Below are 12,101 nucleotides of genomic sequence, written 5' to 3' on the forward strand. Positions count from 1 at the left end.
ATTGAACTCAGGACCTCTGGAAGAGCAGTCAGTGCTCTTAGCCTCTGAGCCATCTCTCCAGCCCCAGAACTTACTTTTAGGAAGCCAAGTATGATGGTACACACTTGTAATCTCCACACTGGGAGCTGTGTCAAGTGTATCCCTGAGACTTGACGATTAGCCATTCTACACTTGCTGGTTAACTTTAGGCCAGTGAGAGACACCTGCCCCCCCTGCCTCTCCTCCCTCCCCCCACCTCCTTTTTAAAAAAACAAGGAAGAAAGTTCTTTGGGAATGACACTTGTGGCCCATGTCTGGCCTCCACTTACACCTGAACATATACATCTGTACATACATGTGCATGTCTACCTGAACATACATGGCCGCATACATATGAAAACTGTTTACAAGACATCAGAGGTGAACAGAGACTCTATTAGGAACAGGGCTAGAGGCTTAGTTATGCTCCGAGGAGAAAATGTGGTTGCTTTCTTCCTGAACATTTGACCATGCTGACTTAAAAGATAATGGACAAGGGCATTTGCTACAGGAAATCTGAAGACAGGTTAGCATTCAGACTGCAACACAGCTACTGCTCACTGCTTTTACTCAGATCTGCAGGAAGAAAGAGCAGCCAGAGGAGCAGAAGGATATGAAAAATGTGCTTTTTTTTTCACCCAAGGAAGGAAGTGTGAGCAGTGATAAGGTTGCAGAAAGGAGTGTAGAGAAAGCAGCTGTGATGTTAAAGTGATGCATACACTGAAGACAGAGCCTGGAGATCTGCATGGGACAACAGGAAAGACACAAAATCACGACACTGAAGGCTCCAGCCTGTGGAAATGCAAATTTGATTCGAAAGGAGGCAGACTCAGTTGAGAATGCCACTATGCTGGGGTTCCTGCTCAAACCGTCTCCTAGGGAAGTGCTTTCTCAGGCTCAGCCTCCAAGACTCACAGAGGCTGCTACAAACTGTAGTCCGAGAGCCAGGCCACATCTCAAGCTGACAGCAGAACTCGGCAGTGTTGTGCTGCTCATCTTGCAGGCAAGAAAGCTGAAGGACTGAGGGAGTCATGGAGACTCGTGCAGAGGTTCCAGAAAGACATCAAGGATAAGCAGTGCACAGTGGGATCAGATTCCCTACAAGGAGACCCTGAGAGGCCACTCAGCCAAGTGGCAGAGGTGAAGCCTAAGTTGCAATGGAGATGCAAATATGTTGGGGATGCCAGGACTGTGATCGCATAGTCCTGTGCCAAAGAGAGCTGTTGGTCCAGTGGGCAGCTGGCCTAAGAGGAAGTCTGTGTGTTGCAGATGGCAGCGTTGAGAAGGGAGTACACTTCCAGGGCTGTGGAGCTTAGACGATGCCACCAAGAGTGTCATTTCCACTGGAAATAGAGTTGCAGCGGTTGTTCACCCTGCATGGTTTCAGTCTTCGTGCTGGCCTGGTCGTTCCTTGTTGTGTCCCCATTCCCCTGTTTGGTTAGAAGAAAGTGGACTCGGAGAAAACAGAGATGGCAGCGGCAGCCAGCACCCACCATGGAGCTCCTTGGGGTCTTGAGAGACTAGCCTGTTGGAGGCTCCAAAGGGTGATGAGATGGTGACAGAGACTAGCCTCTTTGGAGGCTCCAAAGGGTGACAGAGCCCACATCAGCTATGGGAAGATGCTCTTAGAGGGTGGACTCCATACATTGGTAAGAAAGATGGCCGAACAGAGAGTCACCAGCGCGGTGCGGAATGACCAAACTATATCCTCCGCTGCAGTGTCTCAGCCAGGAGGCTGCAAGCACAGAAGTCCTGTTTGATGAGCCCTGGGGGCTACCAGAACCAAAGATAGGGAGATGTGCAGCGGCCTGGAGCTCCTGCAGAAACAGGTCACTACTGATGAGGGCCCGCCCTAGACCTGTAGGCCGGCTCCCATGGTGGAACCCCGGGTGCTGCTTGCTGCTTCCCTGCTGGGAGAGCACAGGACACTGGTGCTCCCCACAGACTACAAGATCAACGGTCATGCCTGGTGAGCCATGAGGCAGCCGGCACTGAGGACAGGGTGGTATATAGCAGCCTAGAGCTCCCTCAGAAACATGTCATTACTGAATAGGGCTGGTCCTAGGCCAGACAGCTGACCCCACAGCATGGAGCTTCTGTGGCTGCAGCCTTTGCTGGGAGAGGGAGAGCCCGGGGCAGTGGAGAAGATTGAGCACAAAAATCGAGCCCAGCGAGCCTTCCAGTGAGTGGCAGCCAGGAGCTCTTGTGGAACCTGTCCCCCAGAAGCCCTGCTTAGCCACAACATCGCCCTGACTCTGGGCAACAGCAAGATATCCAGACGAGTCTCTGCGATGGTCCAGTATTTATGGTGCTTCAGAAACCAGAAACCTTGTACCAGACCAATGACTATTTGCAACAAAAATTTGCATGTAAATCTGTTTGGGCAAAAAATACATTTTGGATATACTGCATTTTCCAATGCCACTATGATGACCAAATATGCAATGGAGAGGTGGGAAAATGGAGGAATGGATTGGTGACTGCAGGTGAAGAGAGGTGGAACTAGAGGCTCAACAATGGTGGCAGGTGCAAAAGGAGGCTGTGGTGGATGGGGAACATGTCCTGGCTGAGTAGGGCCAGTGGGGTAGTGTGCAGGAGCCTGGAGCTTGTGCTGACTCAGCCCCTGAACATGCTGCCCAGCCACATGATAGCCCTGGTTCTGAGCAATGACAGGATGTCCCAGATGAAGAACAGTTAATTTTCTGGATTTAACATCCTTGAAAGACCTCTATGGTCCATGCTGCCCCTGGAGGTCATGTTGGTATCCATGGTCCCTTGCATCTGGCCGTGTTGAAACTTGATGTTCATGTGGATGTCTGTGGTCTGAGCTGCCACTGGAGGCCATGTGGATGCCCAAGGCCCTTGCTACTACTGGAGACCAGGTGGACTTCCATAGTATATGCTACCACAGGAGGCCATATTAGTTAGTATTCATGGTCTGGGTTGCCACTGAAGGCCATGTTGATGTGAATGGCCTGTATTGCCACTGAGGGCCATGTTGGGGTTCATTGTCCTGTTGCACCTGGGGCCACGCTGATGTGGTGGCCTGCGCTCTCACCTGAGGCTATGTTGATATTTGTCACTTGGGCTGCCATCAGGGACCATATTAGTGTCCTTGGACTGTGTGGTCACCAAGAGCTGTGATGGTGTCTATGGCCTGTGCTGTGCAGAGGGCTGTGTTGATGATGTCCATGGTCTGTTCTTCCACCAGAGACTATGCTGAGGTCTGTGGCACTTGCTGATGCTGGAGACCATGTGGGTGTCTGTGGTCTGTGCTGTCTCCAGAAACCAGATAGAAGTCCATGATAGGTGCTCTCTCTGACTGTAAAGGGCTACTTCTGCAGTGCCATCGACTGAGACTCACAGTTCAGAAAGAGGGACGTAGAAGGCTTCTGTGACAACCCCTGTTGCCCCCCTAAAGTAACAGACTAGACAGGAAACCAGCCAAGAGAACTCTTAAAGATTGTCATAGGGATGCTGAAGTGGAGCTCTCCACAGCTGAGGGCCTCTGGTGGAGGTGCAGGTGGGAAGTGTTGGAGCCCACTGGGTTTCCTCGTGGCTGTACCCAGCAGGACTGCATAAGAAGTTGATTAGACCACAGGCCTGGGTTCCAGGTGACTGTAACTAGCAAGGGGGAGGTCTTTTGCGCCACCCCTTGGCATGGTTATAAACAGACCTTTGGAATAAAGTTCTGGCCTGGTGGATAAGGATCCAGACCCACCCGAGTCTATCCTACATTTCTCTGTTTCTCTCCCCTCTATTTCTAACTAAATCTCTTATTCCTCAATCCTCAAGAGTCCTGGGGTAAATAAATGTGGGGGCCACTCCCCCACAGGGAAGGACTGTTTTCTCTAAGGGGCTGGCCACTGGGAGTTTGGCCATGCTCCAGTGGGTGTATAAGCAACACAAATTGGACTTGTATTTGTCTCTTTTCTTTTTCCTTTTGTTTTTGGTGTGTGTGTCGGGGAGGTGGCAAGGGTGATGGGGGCTGACCTGGGAGGTCTGGGAAATGTGTGTGACGGGGTGCATGATGTGAAATTCCCAAATAAAAATATTGTATTGGAAAAACAAGAATGTTTACTGTGTCATTGTCGATTGGAAATATATAAATTGCATTTTAATTTCATAGAGATTCATAGTTAACAGAGCACCTTGAGTCTCAGAAGAGACTTTGGGTTTTTGAACAGAGATAAAATAAATGCATCTTGTATTATTAGATAAATATGATGATATGTTATTTAAAAAGCTTGTGTTTAGAATCTGAGCATGGTGGCACATACCTTTAATCTAAGCACTCAGGAGACAGAAACAGGGGGATCTCTGTGAGTTCAAGGCCAGCAGGGGCTACATGATTTCAGAAACAAAACAAAACTTACATGTTTAGGTGTCAAGTTGACAAGGGATAGGATTTTCACAGTTAGTCCTCACTGTCAGCTTGACTAGATTTTGAATCAGCATGGAAACAAACTTTCGGATGCTTGAAGGCAGAGGTTCTCAACCTCTTGAAGAACCCTTTCACAGGGGTCACCTAAGGTCATCAGAAGACACAAATATTTACATTACAAGTCATAACAGTAGCAAAATTATAGTTATGAAGTAGCGACGAAAATAATTTTTGTGGTTGGGGATCACCATAACACGAGGAACTGTATTGAAGGCTGGCAGTGTTTGGAAGGCTGAGAACCACTGCTCTAAGGGTATTCCAGAAAGGTTTGATGGAGGAAGGAAGACTACTCTGAACATAGGTGGCACTATCCCATGGGCTAGGGTCCTTCACTGAGTGAGAAGGGGAGAGAGCAAGCTGAGCGCCAGCATCCATCTTTTTTCTGCTTTCTGCCTGAGGACGTAAGATAACCAGCCTCCTCACGCTGCCATACCACCACCCCACCACAGCACACTGCATTTCCTTAAACTTGAGCCAAAATACATTCTTCCTTCCTTAAGTTGTTTACGGTCAGGCATCTAATCACAGCAGAGAAATAAGTAACTAATCCTATTATAGCATGAAAACAGATAGAACATCTCAGAAAGCAGCAGCATAAATGTGTAGAATTTTTATTAAAAAGTGAAAGATTTGACTGAAATGCACTAAGAATGGTCCTACCCATCAGAGATACATATTGCTCTGGTATCAGAAGCTCAAAATTACAAGGATTTATATTTGCCTCTGATTATCTATTGATAGTAAGTCATTTCTGCGGAAAGCCCACTATGTGTATGTTTAACTTGACAGGATGATTATAAAATCTACAAGGGTGAATCAAGGCTCAAGAAGAGTAAGGCATTTCCCAGTGAAAATCGAGTGTGGGGATATTTGCCTTTCTGTGAGTCCATGCCTCACACTTATCTGAAAGGAAGGCTGAGCCAGGAACGACAGTCCTTCCCATAAATGGTGTTGTGGCAATTTGATACTTTAATAAAAACAAGCAGTACCTCCCTTAAATCATGCAAGAAAATTAGCTGACGTGGTTTAAAACAGAAAAGCCAAATCATACCAGTGTTAGGAGGGAGCACAAGAGAACGTATCATCAGCACTTCACAAGGATGGCAGAGGGTTACTGTCATAGTGGTGACTAAGAACCTCTTCGGGTTCAGCACCCCAAAACATAAAAGCCAGTTGGATGGGGAGTTTAATGGAGCTATTCAGGGTATAGCAGCACAGATTCATTTGAAAGGAGAGTTCCTTACCAGGTGAAACCTCACGGGGTTGGCAGGATGGGGCTGCCAAACCTGATGACTTGAAATTGATCCCCAATACAATGAAAAGTTAGGAGAACAAACTCTCAAAGTTGCCCTCAGACCTCCACACACAGTCCTTAACGTGTGTGCTTGTATGTGCACATATGCATACATAAACAATAATAATAAACAGAAATTTCTGAAAGGATGAGACCTCGGGTACCTTGTTGGAAAGTGACTGCCAAGGGAAGTGAGTTGGGGAGACTCTAGATTTCAAACAGTGGCTGCTTCTTAGATTTGGTGTCTCTTAGAAATGGACTAAAAGCATTTTGCATTATTAAATGTTGGGAGCGCAAAGGCCCTTGGGCCTGGAGATCACTAGGGAGACCAGGAATGTTAAGTAAGCATGAAGTTTTGTCTTTTCAAAGAAAAAGATGTATAACCTGTTTTTCCACCCAGAAGGCTAGAAATTGGAGATGATTAATAGCGTGGTAATCTGTGTTATCTGAAGGGCCAGGCCATATCAAGCTCCCACAAGCAGGACCAGAGGTGGCTGTTAGTCTGGGTGATTTTTTGCATTATCTTTATGGCCAGGGGCTCCCCCAAGCTCCCACAACCAAAACTGAAGGTGGCTAATAGCCCAATGCTATCTGTGTGACCAAGACCATATCGGATCTTCCCCTAGGCTCTTAAGCTAATCTATGTAGCCTATCTCTAGAACCCACCTTCTTGGAAGAAGTGACATGTACTTTGAGTTGAGTTTCCTGTCCGTCTAAGGACGTCATGCTGAGCCGAGTTTCCTTCTTGGCTCTCGAGAGGTTCCTTTCTCTGCTTTAGTAGAGCTTGCAGATACTCCCATAAACAAAGCGATCATGATACTTCAAGGGCCGTGGATGCAGTGTTATGTGTAGTGGGTAGCCATCCCAGCAGAGGCCTGGAAGTTCCAACTCCCACTGAGGCTTCGGTAATGGTCACGCCCACAAGGCAGGGCGGAGGAGGAAGCGGAAGACCCAGGGCTCTCTCTTGGTTCTGGGATGCTGGACGCAGGAGGTAGACTGAGCAGAGTTCTCCAGAGAACACCTCCAGACTGCACCATACCTTTGCCAGACCCTACAACCTATCCCTTCATTTGTAAGTTACCCCACAGAATAAACCTCCCTTTTAACTACGTGGAGTGGCCTTAATAATTTCACCAATAGTTACGGTTTGAAGTGACGTGTTTGGGGTCAAGTTGATGTAGACTGTGGTAGCTAATTTCAGGTTTTAACTTGCTTAAACTAAGAAGCACTTAAGGAGCTGGGCATGGTGGTGCATGCCTTTAAATCTAGCACTTGGGAGGCAGAGGTAGGAGGATCTCTGAGTTTGAGGCCAGCCTGGGCTACAAAGCGAGTGTCAGGACAGCCAGGGCTACACAGAGAGACTCTATCTCTGAAAACAAAACAAACCAAACAAACAACAAAGCATTTAAAGCATTAATGAGAGCATAACTTGGGGTGTGTCTGTGAAGGCATTTCCAGAGAAGATTAGCGGAGGGAGATGAGCTGCCTTGACTGTGGGCAGTATCTGGGCTGCAGTCCTGGACTGAACGGAGGGAATAAGAAGAAAGCCCATGCTGGCATCCCTTTTCCCTGCTTGCTGGTCTTTCATGTGCCTGCTGCCACACCTGTAAGCCTTTCTGGCTGACTTGTCTTTGTATCCATGAGGGACTGTACTCCTTATGTCATTAGTCAGAATACACCCTTCATCTCCTACGTGGCCACACCCACAAGAAACAGAACTAGCACAATATGTTTAGGCTATGTTACAGCTATGGAAGCTGTAAACTTCCACATCAAAAGAATCACAAAACAGCAAGAGAGAAGTCAGAATAAGGGAAGATACTGTGACCATACACTTGTAGCAGAGGACTCACTTGGGAGAGAAAACTCCGCTGAGAAGTGAATGAAAATTTCAAAGAGCCCTCTGACAAAGAGAAAAACTCAAATGGTAACAACTGTGAATACATCCTCGGCTTCATTAGTAATTAGGGAAATGTAGATTAACACCAAAGTGTGACACTTGAAATACCGAGCAGATTGGCAAAATTATAGCTGACGTCACAGGAGTCTCAGAGGGGATGTGAAGTACTATGCTGTGGGTGCTACCTGTGTTGTGGCAGTATTAGCAGCGTCTCGTGGGGTCACAGAGCATGTGCTATGGCTACAACTTCTCCCCTGGGGTTGGATCAGCAGGTTCTTGGCTCACACCAGAAGAACCACATCAGCAAGAAATAATCCAGTACGTGGGTGAAGAGCAAATGCTTACACAACAGACTAATACGTGTGGTAACAACAAACGATTCATACTGAGGTGCAGGACACGTAAATCTGTGTTCATGTATTTCCCAGGGTTACAGCTCAGAGAGGACAAATGCTGAGCACTGTCATGGCTTTGAGCAGGCTCAGGGCTGCAGAAGAAAGGGGGTAGGGATCAGGTGGAAGACAGGGCTCCTCTGCCTTGTCCATAGAACCGCTGGTCGTGTCTCTCACTTTTAAGGTAAATGCTCATCCTACTCAAAAGTTCTTGTTCCTCTGTATAGCCAGGAGGATGACACAGTAGCAGAGGAGGCTTTACCTAGCAGACATCAAAAACAAAGAAAGAAAGAGGGGGCTTGCCAGGCTAATGCAGAGGCCATGTAGTACCCATTCCCACTGAGAGTAGCGGGGGCCTGTCCTTGGACATTGTCAGAGCATGGTTATAAGCAACCCAGGGACTGTAGGGTCTTCCTGGGAGATGTGAATGACAGCAGTCTGCAGTGCGGGACTGTCAGCAGCTGGGACCTAGTAGGTATGACCCTGGGAATTTGAGCATTTGGGGGTAAGGTAGGCAGATATGAGGAGGAAAAGAGCCAGAGGTGCTGGAGTGGGAGAAGTTAGAAGCAAGTGAAGGAGAGTGGTGCCTGGCATAGTGATACAGACCTGTAATCCCAACACTCAGGAAGCTGAGGGGGCAGGGTTGAGTGAGGTTCCATATAGCAAGAATCTGTGTCCAAAAAGTGGAGGAAAAGGTAGGATTACTGAGAGCCATGCAGTTTCCAGGAGGTGGAATAGGCCCATGGAGGTAAGTAACAGTTTTCTTGGTCATTCTTTCCCAGCCTCCATCCCATTCCCTGACATTTCTGTAAGGAGAGTTCCTAGGATGTCCTTGAATAACCATTGAAAACCCATTCTTCTCATGGCTGACCAGCACCTATCATGCTGTCTTAGTCAGGGTTTCTATTGCTGTGAAGAGACACCATGACCACCGCAACTCTTATAAAAGGAAAAACATTTAACTGGGGTGGCTTACATTTTCAGAGGTTTAGTCCATTATCATCATGGTGAGACATGGTGGTGTGCAGGCAGACATGGTACTGGAGAAGGAACTGGAGTCCTACATCTTGACCCACAGGCAATATAAAGTGGTCTGAGACACTGGGCATGGCTTGAGCATATATAAGACCTCAAAGTCCACTCCCACAGTGACACACCTCCTCCAACAAAGCCACATTTCCTAATAGTGCCATTCCCTATGAGCTTATGGGGGCCAATTACATTCAGACTCCCACATGCACCCATCCTGAGAAAGTACAATCAAGACAAAGTCTTTGACTTTCCCAGTTAATCTACAACCCAAGCCGCACAAGCAGCTTGGGCTTGGCCTCTGTTCCACTGGAACAGGATTTCCCCAAAACCAAGTCTCCTATCTAGACCTGGCACCACAGCATCCTCCTGCATCAGCAGCTTTCCTTTATAATTAGTCAGTCATTAGTACACAAGTCCAAGGACATTGCTTATCACTAAGGAAAAACAAACGACAAAACCCTCAAACTCCTGGTGGATTCCTGAAGCTCACTGACTAGCCAGCCTGGCTACATAGACAAGGTTCAGTGAGAGACTTTGACTCAAAAAATAAAAACCATAGAGAGCAATTGAGGAAAGATACCCAACAGTAGCCCCTCTTCTTTGCACACATGCATGTGCCCCGCTGTAGCTGTGTACAACTGCTGCATACACCTCCTCACTGAATAAACTGTCTATACCCCTAAGCTGTCTACACTCCTGTGTGCACTTCCTCACTAGACACGCTATTTACACACCTGCTCTGGGCAATTCCTTACTGAATAAGCTGTCTACACCCACTGTGGTCACTTCTTCATTGGACAAGCTATCTACCCTGGTGTGGGTGAGTCTGCTTAGGAAGAACTGTCTGTGGTGCTATGAGTATCTCCTCCACAAAGACGTTATCTGTGACTGGTGTCCCATGGTTCCTACTGCTCTGTAACACCTACTTTATGGAGGTGACAGTTACTCTGATTTCCTCCTTCAGGGCTGCATGTCTGTCCACATTTCTCTGGGAGGCAGAACACAAGTCCACTCTTGGCTTACGAAGTCTTGGTGTTCCTCCTTGCCTACTATAAGCTGGACTCTTAACTGTCTCCCTTAGTCCCCTGGGAATGTTGATTCTGAGGCAGGTTGACAGAGTAGAAGGTGCACCCTACCAAGCTCTGTGTATGGTACAGTGAAGCCTCAAGAGGGCATCTGTGTATTGTGCCCATAGGGTGTAGAAACAAAAGAGGAAACAAGAGCCAGAGGGAGAGAGAGGACACAGAGTGGGGGCTGCCTGGCGGACCAGGCCTTGGGGTGTATGTATGTATCCTGCCTTTACCCCGTTCTTTCCTTGGGTGCCTGCTGGCGCTTTCACTAGCCACTGAAGCAGGGTTGTGTGGGAGAAAGGAAGAGGCCTTGGGATAGGTATGAGGGACAGCCCTACCTATGGCCTTCTATGTGGACCTCTTTTGACATCTGTGCCCAATACCCTGTGATGAACAAGCTCTTCTCTGTTTCATTAAAGAGCACAACTACCCACACCATTCCTCAGGTCCAAAGCCAAGAGTCTCAATTTCCTTTTCTTTTGCTAGAATATCCAACTTACCCACAGTTCAGTTTGCTCTAGACCAGCCACAGCCTTTTCTTTTTTTTCCCCTCAAGACAGGGTTTCTCTGTTTAGCCCTGGCTGTCCTGGAACTCACTCTGTAGCCCAGGCTGGCCTCGAACTCACAGAGATCCGCCTGCCTCTGCCTCCTGAGTGCTGGGATTAAAGGTGTGCCCCACCACTGTCCAGCAAGTTATGGCCTTTTCTATTATTCAAACCATGCCACTCAGTGTTGGTGGCCATCAAAGCCATTGACTAGCCTATTTCTCTCTGCAACGGGGCAGTTGGCAGCCCCATACCTCTTCAGTCTTCTCTTTTACTATTCAGAGAAAGAAACCAATCCTGATTTCTGTCTGCCCAGTGAAATTTAAGAGTTTAACTAGGAAAGAGAGAGCTCACAATGAGGTGACCAAGGTTGTAGTTTTCCACGTGTTGTGTGACCAAACTTTTGTGGGGAGATGCAACACACACATCTACTCACCCCACCTTGGGATCCCATGACAGACCAAAGTATGGATACCACCACAGTCCCAACTTGGTGAACCAATGAGTTTTATTCAGGTTACTTACAAATGTATAGGTGAGGGGTTACTTACAGGAACAGAAATGACTCAAAGATAACTGCATTGCCAAGGTCCACATCAGCAAGGGTGACAGCTCACAAGGCTGGGAAACCTAGAGCACCCTGCACTGCCAGTAGGCAGCTTAACATGTTGGAGATTGTCCTTTCTAAGTGACAGTGGTGTAAACCCCTTCCAGGCAGTTCAGCTGGTTCTTCTTCTAAGTATCTGGTCTGGTCTATCATCTTTGCCACTTGGCTAGTCTGAGCACAATGCTCAGCAGTCTTTATTGCTTACTCAGACAGGGAGGGCCTAGTCAATTTGGTCAGTTTCAGGGACTTCCTGAAGCTATTTTGAGTTGTTTACCCTCCTGCTTAAAAGAGTGTAGATGGATTTTTCTTTGGGCCACCAGTTCACAAATAATGACATGGAGACTTATTATTAATTATGAAAGTTCAGCCTTAGCTTAGATTTTTTTCCCCTAACTAGTTCTTATAACGTAAATGAACCCATCTTTTAAAATCTACATTCAGGTGTGTGGCTTAATACTTCATCTGTATTGTCCATCTTCCTTCCTCTGCGCCCGCTGTCGACTCTGCTTTTCTTCTTCCCAGAGTTTTCTCTGTCCCTGGAAGTCCCACCTAACCTCTTCCTGCCTAGCTATTGGCCATTCAGCTCTTTATTAAACTAATCAGAAGGCGCCTTGGCAAAGACTCATCTTCACAGTATAAATAATTTTGCAACATTTCCCCATTTTTTATCTAAATAAAAGAGAAAGGTTTTAACTCTAACACAGTAAAACTATATACAATGAGGACAATTATCAGGTATTGTCTAAATAAAAAGGAAGGATTTTAACTCTAACATAGTAAAACTATATACAATAAGAAC

This window comes from Onychomys torridus, chromosome 4 (assembly GCF_903995425.1).
Source record: "Onychomys torridus chromosome 4, mOncTor1.1, whole genome shotgun sequence".
NCBI classification, from domain to species: Eukaryota; Metazoa; Chordata; class Mammalia; order Rodentia; family Cricetidae; genus Onychomys; species Onychomys torridus.